Raw genomic sequence first — 18,959 nt, 5'->3', positions numbered from 1 at the left:
AAATTGTCTGACCATATCTCAGCCAAGGGCTAATATTGTTACTACACTTAGATAAAAAATCAAGTCTTCTTTTGATATTTGCAATACATGCTAGGAGTCAGGACAGCAATTCTGAATGTTTTACTAGGAGATGGATGATATATTGAACCAGGCACATAGCTAAGTTCATTCCTTTCATTAAGTACTAGTTTACCAAAAATTAGTTAAAAGAGTGCAGTGCCTATCATGGTCCAGGAAGGTAGCAATGAACACAGAGCTAGCCATTGGGGTAAATGGGCCTTACCATTACAATAATAGGTAAAATAAGGGAGATGCTTACTATAGTAGTGTATGCATTAGGTCCCATAGAGAATGTGAAATATTTAACATAATTCAGTTTGGAATGAGTGAAGAGGCAGTCATAGGGAGGAGGTGACCTAGATACCAATATTTAAGGATGAATAGGAATTAGCTAGTTGAAATATTAAGAGAAAATGGTGAGAGATTCAGCCCATTGCTTCTCTAACATTAGTGCGATTATATGCCCTTGACTATTATAACTCTTGAAAATCTCCCCATTACTTCTAAGCAAATTATAAATTCCCAGAAGGGTCATGGAGACTATCTACAATGTGGTTTCAATCTGCCTTTCTATACATCCAACTATTCTCTATAAAATAAAATCACTTACCATTTTCTAGGCCAAAAATACACTTTCTCATTGTGTTTTTGCTTCTCAATCTTTTTGTCCATGTAAACATCTCATCCAGCTCAGCGGTAAAGAATTCACCTGCCAATGCAAGAGACACAGATTCAATCCCCAGGTCAGGAAGATCCCCTGGAGAAGGAAATGGCGACCCATTCCAGTATTCTTGGTTGAGATATCTCATGGACAGAGGAGCCTGGTGGGCTGCAGTCCATGGAGTCGCAAAGAATTGGACATGACTGAGTGACTAAACAACAACAACAAAACATCCCATCAAATATTTACACAATTTGAAAAGATAGTTGCCAATTATTGCCTCTTTAATTAATTACCCCTTCTGAGACAATTATTTCAATACTATGATAATTTTCTTTTCAATATAAAGGACAAATCACGCATTACCTAGGTTTGTGAATGTTTTTTATCATGTCAGTCAGTTCAGTTCAGTCGTTCAGTCGTGTCCGACTCATTGTGACCCCATGAATCACAGCACGCCAGGCCTCCCTGTCCATCACCAACTCCCGGAGTTCACTCAGACTCACGTCCATCGAGTCAGTGATGCCATCCAGCCATCTCATCCTCTGTCGTCCCCTTCTCCTCCTGCCCCCAATCCCTCCAAGCATCAGAGTCTTTTCCAATGAGTCAACTCTTCACGTGAGATGGCCAAAGGACTGGAGTTTCAGATTTAGCATCATTCCTTCCAAAGAAATCCCAGGGCTGATCTCCTTCAGAATGGACTGGTTAGATCTCCTTGCAGTCCAAGGGACTCTCAAGAGTCTTCTCCTCATTAGCTTATGAATGTGTGTGTGTGTTATTCAGTCAGTCGTGTTCAACTCTTTGAGACCCATGGACTGCAGCCCACCCCTTCAGGGTAAAAAACCCTACCTTAGCTGTTTTTTGTGTTCCTCACAACCCAAAGAAACAGTGCCTTTAAAACATTAGCTTTTCAATAAACTGTGAGCCAATATATAGTTTGATCAATAAATTTTCCTAAGAAATACAGTTCTGATCATTTTGTTTTAGTCAAAAAAGTAATTCAAAAATTTTGCCCTAGACCTCCGTGATTTTATAAAATTCTTAGTTAGTTACCTCATTATTAGTCCAACATAGCATTAGCTTGAAAACAAACTGGAAATGTTAGATTCACTACAAAAGCCAAAGACCTGCAATGAATCTCGGTATAATTACCTCATATAATTTTTGTAACAGAATACAAAATGTGTCATGGTGGAAAATATTACTTATTACCCTGGAAAAACAAAGTTCTATATTACTCAAGATAAGTACTTTCTCTCAAAGGGGTCCCAAATATTTGAAATGAAGAAGTGAGGCACAGAATGTTTACCAATTTACATTCTACTAGGTACATTAAGGAATTAAGGAGCAGATCCGTATGATCATAGCTAAGAAAAACTATGTTAAAAGTTTTGGAGAGGGAAGTAGTGTGTTTTCAATCCTAGTCATTAATTTTAAACAACGTCTAATCTGTACAATAGAGAGAAGAAGCCTGTATTTGTACGGTTTTGCTTTTGACCTCTGCCCCTTTTGTACAACCCAGAACTTCCAATAATATGAAAGGATTTTGATACTGTACTTTAGTTTTAGCTTTTATAGGGGCATCGAGTTACCTCTCTTTGATTTGGCTTTTCCCTAAATGCTGATTCTATGCCTAAGTGTCCACCAGAGGCCAGGCAGTGGGTTTCTCTGAAAATGTGATGCACCTAAAAGATGATAGCTGAGTTAATAAAAATTTCAAGTTAGAAACATCACAACGAGCATGTGTTTCCATTCATAAAGTATGTCTTAAACACACACAAACTATTTTTTGTCATCTGGTTTTGTCCCATTTTGAAATTATTCTCTGCTGTTAATTAGAAGTGACTACAATTTGATTAATCTCAAACATGTGTCATGTATAAACAATGTGAAAAACTGAATTCAATTTTTTTTTCACTTGGAGTATGCAGGGTGTTCACAGAAAGGAGACACATATATTTTCCAAATAATCTGAAATCTGATATTATCACACTAACGGGATATTATCAATGTAACATATTCTCAAATATAAATACATCATGTTTATTTGATGCATTAAATCCACAGGAGAACTTAATTATAAGCAGGTTTAGACTGAAAATGTAAAAATTAAGACTTCTTTCTCATTTGTTATACTTCTAAAGCTTTCGATTTGGGAATCTGTTTCTTAACCTTGAGAATTCACCTGATCTTGGTCTCTGGTTTTTGATTTACTTCTTTTGTCAATAACGTCTCAGTGCTTGCAAACTCAGACAAGTATACATGGATTTTGCTTAAAGAAAGGAAAGTTTCATTTAACAAGGAAACAATGTCTCTTTGGCTTAATTTGAATTATAATTATTGTTATAGGATATATACTAAAACACTCATTTTTCAATGTGCTAATTAAATTTCCATAAATGCACTCAGCCTTTAACCAGATTATAAAAGAAAAATCTTATGATAAAGTAGTTGTGATTTAAGAAACAATGATTCCAGTTAGGATTTTCAGTTCAACTTTCTAACCAAAAAAATGGTTTTCTTTCTTATTACACAGCCTGCAGTAATAAGTGAAATATAATCCTAATTAATTTTTCCTACAGCTATATATAAATCAATAGTTGCAACATCCCAAAGGAAACACAGACTACAGTCCTCCAGGTTCCTAATGAATGCAAATAGAATGACCTTTTTCTGACAACTATGAATATTGTTCCATAGTTTTACCATTAAAATTGCTGCTATCAGCAATTCATACAGCAAACATGGAGACTACAATAGTTGTAAATAACCATTCATTATGGCAAGAAAGGAATGGGAAAAACTAAGCCTAAGTTATGCAACTTTTAAGCCTCAGCCTGATTTTTATATTTCATTTTTCTTATTTTTTCCCACATTTGATCACAGTATTTATTTATACTTCTGACTTACATTAGAATTTATTTTTAGTTTTTTAATTTAATTTTTACTTTATATTGGAGTATAGTTGACTTAAAATGTTCTATTAGTTTCAGGTGTACAACAATGTGATTCAGTTATACATATACTTATGTCCTTTCTTTTTCAGATTTTTTCCCCATATAGGTTATTATAGAATATTGAATAGAGTTCTCTGTGCTATACAGTAGGTCATTCTTGATTATTTTATATTCAGTAGTGTGTAAATGCTAATCATTTTGATGTTGAAATTCTGTCTGTAACCACTCATCATTTAGATTCTTTCTTCTCTATTCCAGATGAAAAGACATTAAAATAATTCAATGTTTTATATTATTTACTTGAGAAGTTCAGTATTGAAATGTTTTTGCAAATGAAGTAAAATCACCAGTCAATAATATTATAAGGCTCTAAATACTATAGTCAGACTACTAGGAGACTGTGATGATATTCCACAGACATATCTGTACAGAAAACCCTATTGGTGTACTTAACAGATTAAGACACATACCATTCATGTAATGAGCATGTGGATGAATTCAGAAGCTATGAAAACAGATAATGACATAAGAATGACACCTATGGGAACCTGAAGAAAAGGTAAGAAGCAATTCAATTGCATTATTGAAGAACCACTTTATTTCAAAATGCAGTAACACTGTGTGTATTTGTGCTAGTGCATTTAGTTTCCCATGAAACTTCATTATAGCCATGACAATGTCTCATTAAGTGTAGAAGTTAAATTCAAGTTGTATGAGAAGAGTAGTTGCTGCTGCTGCTAAGTCACTTCAGTCGTGTCTGACTCTGTGCGACCCCATAGACAGCAGCCCACCAGGCTCCCCCATCCCTGGGATTCTCCAGGCAAGAACACTGGAGTGGGTTGCCATTTCCTTCTCCAATAAGAAGAGTAGTTAAGTTTGTTAAACTTAATTCTGTCACTCATAGATCTATATACTGGAAATTCCAATTGTTCTCTACAGTCAAGAATATAATTAGCCAATAGAATTTAAATACTCATGAAAAATAAGACTGCCCAAATTGCAGCAAGTTTTAAAAGAAACTCACAACAATAGTACATTTTCACAAAATTCCAAAAAATATTTCTTCCTTCCCTTATTCTATGATTAATTTATATACTTTTGTACAAGACTGGAGACCACTATCATATAATTATTTGATATCTCAAATATGTATTAGTGACACAAGTTTACATAGACTTTATTTATAGAGATATATTAACTGTCTTTGGTAAGTAGTTGTACCACTATTTTAGTATAAAGTCAACCTACTCCACTTTCAAGTTGAGAGCTGTTTTAAACTTCATTCAATTTCTTGAAACAGTTAAGAGAGCATTTCTGTGAGTGTGGTTTGGGAACATCAGGCATAGATGGCATTTTTTAACGGTATTAAACAATCTCCTCTTGATGGCATCTCTCCTGAAGATGACTATACTCTCACACCTGTAATGCTTTCATGTTCAAAATGAATCCCTGCTACATCTCACTCAATATTGATCTTTAAGGCATTTCTCCCAATCCTTTTCCCAGTGTGGTCACTGAACAGTATCAGAGTTCAATAGGAAGATCAGCTGCTCATCCACTTTTTGCTAAAGCAATTTGTATTATGGATTTATTTTAGCAGTCTACAGTGGCAGTTGCTGTTTTTACTATTTAAATGCTTTGATTATCTGACCTTGCTTACTTTATCTTTCTAAGTGCTATGCATGGGCTTTAAAATTGATCAATAAGTGGGGATTCCTCTACAGGATTATGCTGAAATCAATCTCAATTCAGACTTTTCGTATTTTATGTTTATTACTAGATCCATCTTAATTGCATTCCTTATTTTGGTAAATAATTTTAAAACACCTAGTTGATTACAGAGGTTAGAGTCTTTCAAGATCCATGTATATTATAAAATAACTTGTATTCTTTATATGTTATTCTGTCCATTCTTTCAATGTGAAGTAGGAAAGAATTAGCCATAGATATTTTATTCAAATATCGTTGCATTGTAAATGAAGATCTATTCTATTAGAAGAAAAAACACAGCTTTGTATATATATATGAGTAACTGAAAAATCTAGACACACATTAATGTGCTATATTAATTGTGATAACTGTGAAGCTTCAACCAGCACAGTCTATGTATATATATATATATATATATATATATATTTTGCACATAAAAGTGTTTATAAGACTTTTAACAGGATAAATTAGTACTCCCTGTAAGAAAAATCAAAGCAAATTCTCAATATTTGTATTTCTGAAATTCAATAGGAAAAAAGCCATAAGCTTGCTGAATATCAAAAAAAAGGAATATTCAGTATGAGAAAAAATTTTGTTTCACATTCTCACTATTAAGATAGGAGATTTTACTCGTTTCTTTGGATTGAAATAGAAGTAAATTAGAACCTTAAAATGCCTCTCAACTCAAATTATGAATTTCATAACCAAAATCCCATATTAATAATTCATGAGTTTTAATAAAGACAAAATTCCTAAAATTAACTATGTGAGACACAAACATTAAGGAATACGAATTATCTTGCATAACTATTAAAGCTTGTGCTAAATTTTTGGTCTAATTTAGTTATATTTCATGACTCTGGGTGGTCACATGAAGCTCCTGAATTTTGTCTTTGGATCAATTTATACTTACATTAGATTTTTCAAAGTCATAAATAAAAGAAATGCAGATATGAGTTAAAAAAAGAAATTGATGTCATCTTTCTTAATCTCATTTTAAAATCCAATCTAATGTCTAAATATCTCTGTCATCAACTCTTACATAAAATTGCAGTGAAATATTTCCATGTATGTAAATGAGAGTATAAAATCTGCAATTTCAGAGGCCAAATATGCAAGCAGAAAAGAACCTGAGGTAAATAAATATATGACTATATACAGAAGAAAATATTGCAATATTTTCACCCGTGCAAATACAATCTTTTACTGTTCAAATAATTTTAAAAACTTTCATAGGACTAGAGAAATAGCACATATGTCCAATAGGTCTATACTCACATATTCATACTTTGGAATTATTGGCCAAAATGATTTAGTATGTAACAGCTTTCATTTTAGACTAAATTCTAGCCTATTATTACAATAATTTTTTTTCTGTGGCTTACATTAAATGAGACGTAAAGTACATGTGAATGAAAGCAAAGCCATCACAAGATATTTCATTTTAATAGTTACATGTATGGAGTTAGGCTAGGAAAATTAAGATTCCCGAATACGAAAAAAATGAGGAAAATAAGAATTTTAATTCTACGTAGTTGTCATCATGGTATTTCTAAAAACTGTTACAACCAGTTACTTCCTTTCTACTGTTTGTAGTGGAATAGCACTTGAGATAAATCATTTTTCCAGAAAGTTTTGCATCTCTGTAGATCACAGCCCTGGCAAGACATGTCCATACTTTCATACTTTTTTCCTCAAGTGGGTAAATGTTAAGAGAGAAGAATCCAAGTTTCATGATGCAGCAACACAAAGCTGGGAAGTGAAAATTATGTTGCAGTGGAGTCTTGAAAATATGACTGTAAAAGTTAATCAATAAAATGTCTATTCCTGTCTATTCACTGGAGGCCCCAGCTGCATAGCTTCACTCAATCGATACTACAAATTATTACGATTTCCAGGTTCCCACTGGACATTCAGAACAAATCTTTCAAGTGTAACAGTCTTATACTGAGTATATGGTGTGTGTTCTCTACATTTATTTCAAAAAGAGAAGGGGAAAAATAAAATCTAAATCCTATGTGTTCTTTAAAACTTCAGCTCTATGGAAAATAACTTACGAGTTACCTTTTAATGTTAAAAACATCTTCCTTTTGATTGCCAAGTTTTGTGCACATTTCTTTTTTAACTGTTTCACATTTAGTTAAGAAATGACTTACTCTAATAATAGATGTAGGTGATATAGCAACCTGGTTAACTCTGAATGTTTCCCAAAATAAATGAATGAAAGAAATACCTTTAGGATAACTTATCATACAGTCACTTGAATACATTATCACTGTTAGAGAGATACATATAGGACCCTGAGTGACAAATGTTTCAAATTGTAGCAGATCCCTTAAAATACACATTCTAGTTGTTTTTATGACTTATCCCAACACATTTTAAAAAATCATGTTTGAGGTATTCAATTTTTTCTAAAATAAAAAATTATAATTTCAAAAATGAGTTGCTGTTTTTCTAAATAAAAATCCCAGAATGTTTTGTTCTAAGTGAGATTATCTGCTCTCTGCAGAAAGATTCTACATTGATTATAAACTCTAGAAGCTACTCAAGACCTTAAATTTACCCTCCACACATTTTGTTCCTGTATCTGCTAGTCAAAATTCAAAGAGTTTTCCAGATAAAGGGATGACAGGTTAAGGGAACTAACTATAATACTTTCATGCCTTATGACACCTAACATGGTCTTTCTTTCTTCTGACTGGCGAAACCTATGGTGTCTGGCACTGCCCCAAACCAAATCAATTGGTAAATTTGATCAATTCATGCCACCTGTCGATTGAGTGGGAAAAAAAAAATCAAAACTAATAAACAGAATATTTTGTTTGCTAAGCCAAAAAGGTTTTGATTTTTATTTGACATTTAAACAATAGTGTATTTTTCCATGTACATTGGAAAACATATAGACACATATATCTAACATGTACTCATATCCTGTGACAATCTATGTTGAAGCTCTATTTGAAAAGAAAGATAAATGTGTTCCTCCTAAGAAATCACTGTTTTGATTATGATCATTTATCAATCCCTTTAAACTTTAATAACATTTTCTTATGTCTTAATAATATTTCTAATTTTATGATTTTTAAGATATTTAATTGCTAAAAACCATTTCAAATAGTTAGATTTGAAATCATGCAGTTACAATTTTAAATACTCTCTTAGATGATATCTGTATACCTTGCCAGCAGTTTCACATTAAGAGAGAATATCATACTTAATTTCATGATGAATCTATGTTAGAAATTAAAGTGGATAAATATAAATCAAACATATAGAACTTAAGTTTGATTTTTCATTATATTTTAACTAGATGAATCACTGTATAGTCTATTTACTTATAAAATTCAAGATTGAAAGCAGATCACTGCATGTCAGTTTTCAGATCAAAAATTATGTTTTTGTGGGCATACTGAATAATGTGCCTTTATAGTACTATTTAACTGTAGAAAAAAATGTTGGCATTATTTTAATAGCAATATGCTAACATCAAATACTATCATTAGTTTTATATGAGTTCACAACCATTTTTATATATTTCTTATTTTATAAACATATCTTAGGCATATTATTCCCCTAATATAATTTTGCTTTTTTAAGACACCATAATATTTATAACAATAGTACATAACTATTAACAATAGTTAATAATATATAACAATATATGCATTCCCAAACAAACTTTGCCCTATATGCTTTTAATTCTTGGTACCAATTTCTACCTTTTAATATTTGTTAAATGTGTCTTTTTTTGTTGTTTTGTGTGTCCTGGCATCTGATTAAAGGTACATGAATGGCAAACAGGGTTTATTATAGGATTTGATTTTATTTGGAAGCACACAAAATGTTATCCTAGATTTTATAATTGTTTTGGTGCCTTGTAATATTAAATCATTGAATTAAAACATAAATAAATTGCTCATGAATAAATTTCAAAAATGTGTTTTTATATTTTATGTGCACTATACACTACAAATCAAGAAAGAAATGTTTACTATATATATTATTTTGAAATCCTTTTGATAGGTATATCAAGATATGCATTAAGGAGTATAAGTTTAGAATTTGACTTCCAAAGAGCAGTTAAGATCAAATAAAATAGGCCAAATTTACTTCTGGCTGTAGGACTTTGTTCAAAGGTATGAGTAACCGGGGAAAAAACTTCAGGTGTGAATGCTTCATCTAACTGCAATTACTCGATTCAAGCAAGTTCAGCGAGTAAAGTTCAATTCTTTACAAACAGAAAGAGAGAGACAGAGAAGTTCATCTGAGCTATGCTACTTTCAATTTGTTTTTTGAAAACAGACTAAGAGAATGAATACAGGAAAAAAAAACACAAAGATGATAGAATACTTAATTATCAGAACACCAAAATAAAAAAGAAACTAATATTTATTTGAATTGCCAATGATAAAATCTGAAAACATTGCAGAGATATAAAGTAATTGCATTAAGATTTAGATAATAAAAACAGAAATTAAATACTAGAGGCTTCACTAAGGACAGTTTTCATGAATGTTTCAGAACAACATAAGTCTTTATTACTTTTCAGAGTTTCTTCCATGCCTCAATGGTCTGATCAAAAATTTTCCACTCTCAATGTCTCCCAATTTAATAGTGTCTTGCTTAGAGCTGCTACTTTAACAAAAAAGAAAAGCAACAAGAGCCATATGTAACCTTTGGACTCTGAAAGGAGAAAGATGAGAATGCCATTGGCAGATAGGTGTTACAGAAACACAGTGTACTCTTTCCCTTGAATCCTACCTTCAACATTTCTTGATAGTTAACAAGAAAGTTGACTGCCACATCATTATTCAGAATCTGGAATAAGACAGTTACCGTTTTCAACATGTGCCATTTCAGTTAAGAAATGTTGCAGACTGAAAGTTTATCTATTTTGGAAAGAACAATATATTGAACAAGCTAGAATATTTACACATAACCTTTTGCAAGCAGAGAGAATTAAACATTTAGCAACTGAAGTCAAAAGGACTGACTTGATTTCACTTTCTAAAGTAAAACTTTCTGAAAAACTGAAAAACAACTCACTTGTAATCATTTTTTTCTTCTTCAGAAGCAATAATCCCTTCTGTCACTGTCTTCGGCTCTGCCTGGGGTTTTCTACTGTTCTGTTCTTGGCGAACTGTTTCTGCTATTTGCTCAGTTAGCTGCTCTTGAGTAGCCTTAAAGCTGGATTCCATTAGAAGAAGTTTTTCATCTTGACTGGCAAGTTCTTGGGCTGAAAGATAAAACAAGAACATTGCCTTTTAAAAAACCAAGCTAATCTGTTTTTTTTTTCTTTTGTTTTTGGTTTAAATTTTATGCAATGCAACTTTGAGAAAGATTTAAACAGATCCTTCTTGTCCAAATACAAATTCGTGTATTCACATTTTCAGATTCCTTTATTTAAAGCACAAGTAAACAAAGGTATGTATGAAGAAATACAAGATGCTTGTCAGTAATCTTGAATTTATAAAACATTTGAATGAAAAACTTAAATGTCTTCATCAGACAACTCCCCAAGATAATTTGTAAGACCTTTGCAACAATGTAAGTGTATTATAAAATAACATTAATGTATAGTACTCTTGTTCTTTCTTTAGCATAGGCCTTGGGTATGTGTATATATATTCACATAGACAAAGACGGACACATTATAAATTATGCCAAAATGATGACTCTCCACTGATTTATTTTCATGTATAATATTGATGAAATTTAAACACTTTTTCAAGGTCATCCAATAGATGGCACTCTTTCATTAGGACCAAAGCAGACAGGCGGTATGCTTCAAGCTCTCAAAAAATAAGTGATTTAAGACAAAGACATTTTTCCTTTGTTCTTTGTTGACTGTATTCTTAGAGATATATATCTGCATATTTTATTTGACTATCCCCCCTTTATAAAAATGTTTATCTGTTTTTTTTTCTTTTCAACTGGCTTAAATACATATCATCAATTGCAAATGTTACCAGGTTTTAAATTTTATTTTTAATCATATGTTTAGATTTATTTATTTGCTTTATTTTAAAAGTATCTTTTTAGAAGTACTCTTAAATATAACTGGATTTATAATCCATTGCATTAAAGATCATGATATTTTACAAAAATTAGTAATTTCAGTCTTGCAGTCCAACTGAAGAAGAAAAAAGAAATGCTTTTTAGTATCTCCAAATCAATAAAAATAGAAATGGAAATAGAAAAGATCAGATTTTTATAAAAAGAGCATCTTCCCTTTTAATGATTCTCATGTTATGTCCAAAAATGGTGTTTATTTTAAGCTTCAATAAAGTTGGAAACCACGGTATTACAGTCTTACATCAGAGGTATCTTTTACAGTCAACCTCATAAAGAAGAAACTCATATAAATATTCTGCATTTATCACTCATCTTTGAAGTTGAATGATGTCTCCTTTATAAATTAGATCTAAGAATATCTGATTCTTGGTTTCTCATTTATAGATTTTTTTAAGATTCTAGATTATATATAAACAACTGTGTGCTTATACTTTAATAAATATATACACACATTTGCTTTGTTTTCTTGCAAATATTCAAAATGACCAGTTTACCACAGAAGAAATTATGGCATCTACTATTTTTATAGCTTAAACCTGCTCTATATTAACAGTTTAAATTTGTGCCTCAGGAAACCACAGAGCTAACACAAACAGCTAAATATTTAACAAGGAAGAATGCATCACCCAGAGCTCATCTTTATTAAATTTCAAATACCTTGAAATCTCTCTGAACAAATGAGCTAAATGTTTAATAATTTCAACATATGTTAAAGCATGGGGAAAAAAATCCAATAAAGAACTTACAAGCTTGATTTCAAAATTTTAAAAAAATCCATCAAGCTTAAAATATATATAAATGTACTTTAGCTTTCCTTGATCTTGACCAATAAAAAACTATAAACAAGTTATCAAGTGAAAATAATCAGTATTTTTATAGTGATAGATTTTTAACATTGTACATGTAGTTCCATAAATAAAGTATGATATTTCATTTTATACGCTTTTTCACCTTTTACAATATACATATCTCTTATCAAAAAAAAAAAAACTGCACCAAAACTTTTTAGATAATTTTAAGGAGAATTTTCTGATATTGAAATTGAGAGGTTGATGGCCATGATTTTGAGCAATCAAGCTATGTACAAAATATTGTAGATATAACATTGTTTCAGGAAGTCTCTTGTTTGAAGAACCTACTTGTACCAATAGATTGACTTCTAGACTACTAGAGTCAACTTGTGGCATATGTGCAAAAAAGACCTTTTATCAACTATGTATGTTGTGAATTTCCTATGAAGTTTGCCATTTCAAAATGACTAAGAGATTTATGCTTCACGGTTCTCCTAAGAGTCTATTCTAATTCATTATATGCTGGTTAAAAAGGGGTAAATTATTTTAAGTTTACCTATGCCTTGGACTTGAGCTGGAGTTGATCCCAAGCCAGAGGCACTCGCAGCTGCATGCTTTATTTACAATCCCTTTGTCAGACTTACAACTGCCCCAGGCTATAACATAGTGTACCTAATGTTCAAACTGGCAGGTAATCTTATGTCAAACATACTTCTTTGATTTAAAGTGATCAATAGATTCTTGTAAAGAGGTAATTTCTCTGATGTTTCCACCTTGCCTTTTTTACAGGTGATTCACACAAAAGCCTGCTTATATGATGTACGAACAATAAACAGAAAGCTATAATCATGTTTTTTCAGATGTTTCCGGTGCACAACGATTTTGGATCGATACACTGTGTAATACAATTATCTGCAATGATCTGGTTGTATTGAAAAAGAATTTGCAGGAGACCTCTAGGGGGTTTTATCCAGAAACATGTATTTGGAAACGTTGTGAATAGTAGAAGGAAAAATTAAGGGGTTGATGATGACTGTCTATTAGGTACCCGATGACTTCATTCATATTCTAGTTCATAAAAGTATTACACCACAAACTTTAGTCAAACAACAGCTCACAGGTAATAATAATAATTCTCATAGCTTCATACTATTTACTTATATGGAAACAAAAACACCTAGCAAACATATAGACTTTTAACTATAGAGATTCAATGTTGTGTGAATATTATGTGTCATAGATTACAAGTAATACCAATGATTTATTTTTGCTACAAAATAAATTATCTTATTTCTATCTTATCTAAGTTATGTAAATTCTAGTGCCTATGAAATTCTTTGATGTCTCTTCAACTACTTTTTTTTGTTGTTAGAATAGTAAGATTCTAGACAGAATATCAATTTGAACTGCTTCAGAGTACTATATAATAAAACCTTTATTTCAAGTTTTGTATTCCCAAATGAAGATTTTTGCAACATCAAGGGGAAAAGCTAAGATAAAAAGTCTGTATTCAAAAGACATTATACATTTTCTGCAAAGATTTCTGTGTATGGAAACAACTCAGTTTTATTTTTATGGTTCTCCGGAAGATGCTGACTCTTCGCAGCATCTTCTTCAAAGCCTGAAAAGATCCACATTTTCTATTTCGAGCCTTAATCATATACCTGGAACAGGAAATTCTCTTTTGTCAGGCTGAACAGATTTCCATTCTGGTGAAGCTCACAATTTGGGGTACATTGGTTTCTCTCACAAAGCCCTGCTCTCTGCAGACTCTGCATGTCCCCACGTGGCTGCTGCAGACCTGCTCTGACGAGGAAGATTGATCTTACTAAGACTTCCCTCCTTGTAGATTCTGGATTTTCTTTCAGTTTCTTGACCACACTGTCCAGGCGCCTCCCCATCACCCACTTTGACTTTGATGGCTTCGTGAGCTTGCGGAGACCAGCTTCTGACTTTCTTACAAAGTCTTATTTTTTTTTTACGTATTGCCTTTTATGATGGACTTTTTACACTGCCATCCTGCTATTTTGAGCTATAGGATACTAGAGATTATTCAACCCCTCATTAGCAACTGGGTCAAGTATCTACTTCTTTTCTAGGATCAAAACCTTAAAGGGACTTCCAAACAAGGAAAATAAAAGGAAAAAAAATGTAAAAAGTCAATTGGGGAGAAGATTCACCCATCATTATCCTAAATGAAGTGTTAATACATAAACATTCCAAGACTAAAGAATAATATTTCCCACGATTCTTAGGGAATTAAAAAGGAGACTTGTTAGATCAAAATGAATTCTTTCTCTTTAAACTATAAAGAAGAATTTAATGAACACAGAAAGTGTATTTAATTTCTTGTAGTTAACACCTATATGGCTTTTTCATTTAGCTCTAAAGCAAACTACACTAATGTAACACACAGGGAAATTCCTTCACCATAAAGATAATTATGATACCCTCCTAATGACTTCTCCACATCACTTAAACTAATTAGCTGTAGAAGAACACAATGTTTGTCACTTTCTTTTTCAATTTTTATATCTTTCTAACACACCAGGTCTCAGCTTTAAATTTGAGTGAAGAAAGGCATAAAAAGTAATCTAAGATGAAAATGATGTGCTTCCTTAAAAGAAAATTCACCAACCTTTACTTGTGCTGTTTTCATATCCATCAATATGGTATTCCTGGCTGTGTCTCTCTTTTTTTTTTTTTTTTTGGCTCTCCGCCACACCTTGACTTTCTATCATGCTCCATCATGCTTCTTTTAATCTGAATATTTAGTGTTCTTTCATGTCTTAATTACAGCAAATTGCGGCACAGTTGGCACCATTTCTTGAAATTAATCCCAGAGTACTTTGTTTCTGTCAAACAGTCAAAGCCTTGGAGAATAATAGTAAATGTTATTGCAGATCTAAATTTAAATGACTGTCTATGTATTTAACTTAAGCCTTTAATTATTCGTGCCAAACTGTTTTTGGTTCAAATGTTAAACATTATTCACTGAGAATGTAGAATTACACTAGACAGCTTAAAACCTACACACGTTTGGCTATATTTTTAACATAACAATTATTTATATTAACATTTTCTCAGGTGTACAAAACTTAGTAAATGGCATATGATATCTTCGTATGGATATGTATTTCATTGTTCTATTACTTCCGATATTATTAATAAAAGGTGTGGGTTCGGTCTATTCGATTCTACATGGCTTTTCCCTAACCAACTGTTAAATTGTAAGTTCAATGCAAGAATGATTTGGTATTACTATAGCTAATAGTCTTTAAATAATTCAACATAATGAAGTACTTCAACAGTTGTTACAAATCTAAGAATTATATTGTTTTGTTTGTTTTCTATGGGAAATTTCAAAGTCCTAGATCTCTCAGTGGCCATTTCTTCCATATCCTTATTCTGAGCAGGCTGTGCAAATATCCAGATTAAAAAAAACAAAAACCCCAAAACACTGCATTATAAAAGTTATATAGTAACACCAGCTTTAAAAGAACTAGGAAGTAGAACTCATTTATCCATGTTTTATGCATGTGTGCTTAAAATTTAGAAATTGAAAAATTCTGAAATGTAGAGATTACGTATTTGTTGATTAGATTTCAGATAATTGATTTTCGTGCTAATTTTTAAAAAAGGAAACCTACTCTTAATGAATAATAAAAATTGCATACTTAGTAAAGTGAACTTGCATACTTTTTAATGAACATAATAGCAGCCTGTGTACCACATAGTAGTCCACTCAATGAACTCCCATTAGGAGATAAGCTCCATGTAGATCAGGACTTTGTCCTATTTGCCTATCTGCGTGTTGCCAGCATCTAGCCCAGAGTCCTATATTTAGCTCTCTATACAATAAGCGCTTAGTCAATTGAATTGGATAGATGGTGTTAATTTCACCTGTCAGACACGTGTCATTTTCCCCACCAGGAAAAGTGTGTCGTTTGCTTTGCCTCTGAAATACAAAGAGAATAGGGAAGGATTTACACTTACAGTTTTGGCAGATTTATCTTCAAGCCATCTTCAGGCATAAGTTAATAAATACTGCATTTTTATTTCATTTTAATCTCTATCTAAATGAAACCTGATGGCATTTCTATTACCAGCACTTGTGGTATATATTGAATTTAGAGACAAACAACAAGAGAAAGATGGATTCACAAAATTTATGGCAAAATAGATACTTCTCAATAATTCAGAAAAAATGAACAAAGTAGTATGTTTCCAGTTCCCTCTCCTTATCAATAGCAATGTGATTTTTTTAACAGATATCTGCTTCCCCATGTCTCACAATCTCAAGGGTGTAGCTGATCTTTCTAACTACAAAGTTTCCTGGCAGCTGTAAAGTCGCTTTCAAGCTGTGTTATCTGCTGTTCTAGCTGAGCAAGTTCCACTTTGTGTTTCTGTTGGTTAGCTATTACATCCAAATGCAGTGACTACAAGGTCTTTTGTAGCTTTTCAATGGTAAGAACCGCTTTCTCCCCCACACGTGACCCCAGATACAAGTATATTGGTCAAGTATATTAGCCCTTTCAGTTTTCTCTTCCTCTGTGATCGACTCACATTCTTAAACACAGTTGTTTTTATTGCATTTAAAAATTGTGGTTAAAATGAGAAATTAATGTGCATGATATGAGATATATTCTGTCCATTGTATTCTCTAAACATTATTATAGGTCTACTTTGAAAAAAATAAACAAGCCTGCCTCTTTGTTAGTACAGCTAATGTAAATGTAGAAACTGAGCAATATAAAAGCGAAACCAATTATCTCAGAGGTAGTTTCATATCTACTGTTTAGACATCTTAGGGAATCAAGGAGCTATCTATAAGTAGGACTTCTACACACTTGTTTTGTGTAATTGAGATATTTCTCCTTTCATAAGAATCATTCCAATATGTTTAGTCAATTTGATGTCCTATTTTTACAATTAATTACCTGATAGTTATCTGAGTTAAAACTACGATAGAATTTTATAAAAGTGTTTCATATGACTTTCTTATTTTGTCCTTCTTATAAATTTGTAAAGTATTATCACTCCATTTTAGAAACTAAACTTCAAGTCCCTTCGTCTTTCTACTATCAGATCAGATCAGATCAATCACTCAGTCGTGTCCGACTCTTTGCGACCCCATGAATCCCAGCACTCCAGGCCTCCCCTGTCCCTCACCAACTCCCGGAGTTCACTCAGACTCACGTCCATCGAGTCAGTGATGCCATGCAGCCATCTCATCCTCTGTCATCCCCTTCTCCTCCTGCCCCCAATCCCTCCCAGCATCAGAGTCTTCTCCAATGAGTCAACTCTTCTCATGAGGTGGCCAAAGTACTGGAGTTTCAGCTTTAGCATCATTCCTTCCAAAGAAATCCCAGGGCTGATCTCCTTCAGAATGGACTGGTTGGATCTCCTTGCAGTCCAAGGGACTCTCAAGAGTCTTCTCCAACATCACAGTTAAAAAGCATCAATTCTTCAGTGCTCAGCCTTCTTCACACTCCAACTCTCACATCCATACATGATCACTGGAAAAACCATAGCCTTGACTAGACGAACCTTTGTTGGCAAAGTAACGTCTCTGCTTTTGTATATGCTATCTAGGTTGGTCATAACTTTCCTTCCAAGGAGTAAGCGTCTTTTAATTTCATGGCTGCAGTCACTATCTGCAGTGATTTTGGAGCCCAGAAAAATAAAGTCTGACACTGTTTCCACTGTTTCCCCATCTATTTCCCATGAAGTGGTGGGACCGGATGCCATGATCTTCATTTTATGAATGTTGAGCTTTAAGCCAACTTTTTCACTCTCCACTTTCACTTTCTACTATACCATGCTATTATTTTTCTTGAGAGATCAGTTTCATGATACTCATTAATCGATTAACAAAATGATTTTTAATTAAAATATGTTTATATTTTAATAATCATAATATAACATTGAGAATGATAACATTGGCCCCAACATACATCACAAATCCATTATCAATCATGTATCTAAAGGAGTCCTCTCTAAAATTTTGGCATTGTGATTTGAGCTCTACCATGTACTTATTTTAAATAGTAACTATAATCTCCACTTAGCAATAGAAAATAAATCTCTCTGTTTCTTGTTTTTTAATGGGGCTATATTTTTACTATTTGCATGCTGGAGGATTTCCTTGAAACCAGAAATACAATCCTTATCAAAAGCTAGATAACACCATTAGCTACAAATATTTAGTTTGACCATATTGTAACTGGGATGTTGGTCAGAAGATAAGTAAAGATAGAAACATGCTTAAGAATAACAGAATAATTCAAAGTCCTGAAGAACTGGGGATATGACCCTGACAGCAGTTGGCACTGTGTTTCACAAAGTAGAATCAGAAAAAGTAGTCTATAGGCAGTTAGTAAAAAATCCTGTGGTGGAATAATAGACTGCAAGACATCGAAGATTATAAGTTAAAATCAATAGATATTAGGCTGTAGGCAGAGAGTACCCAGTGAGGTAAGTACAGAGCAGAGTCAGTATTTCCTCTAAATCTCATTTTACAAAGGGCCCTAACTGAAAATTGCTGCACTTAATGTGTAATAAAATCTGAAAATTCTAATTCTAGCCAGTTACATTATTAGGAGCTTAACTAATCACTTTTGAAATTCAAAAATGAACTTCTGTAATTGCTACTCTATACAGTGTACTAAATTTAAGTCTAAATTTGGCAATAAAGAAATC

General features: G+C 32.5%; 1 long non-coding RNA gene across 1 annotated transcript in view; it reads right to left on the bottom strand.

The window, feature by feature from the left end:
* The window catches only part of LOC133260220 (uncharacterized), a 74,476-nt gene extending 63,900 nt beyond the window's left edge, over nucleotides 1–10,576 (bottom strand). The window contains exons 1-2 of the long non-coding RNA XR_009740692.1: nucleotides 10,438–10,576; nucleotides 671–769 (exon numbers count right to left, since the gene is read on the bottom strand). This is a non-coding gene — a long non-coding RNA (uncharacterized LOC133260220). The remainder of the gene's footprint in view (nucleotides 1–670; nucleotides 770–10,437) is intronic.
* Between the last annotated feature and the right edge of the window lie 8,383 nt (nucleotides 10,577–18,959).

The sequence above is a fragment of the Bos javanicus genome, chromosome 14, assembly GCF_032452875.1.
Source record: "Bos javanicus breed banteng chromosome 14, ARS-OSU_banteng_1.0, whole genome shotgun sequence".
In the NCBI taxonomy this organism is placed as follows: domain Eukaryota; kingdom Metazoa; phylum Chordata; class Mammalia; order Artiodactyla; family Bovidae; genus Bos; species Bos javanicus.
The sequence above is the reverse complement of the archived record's forward strand: the minus strand, read 5'-3'. Positions and strand labels throughout refer to the sequence as shown.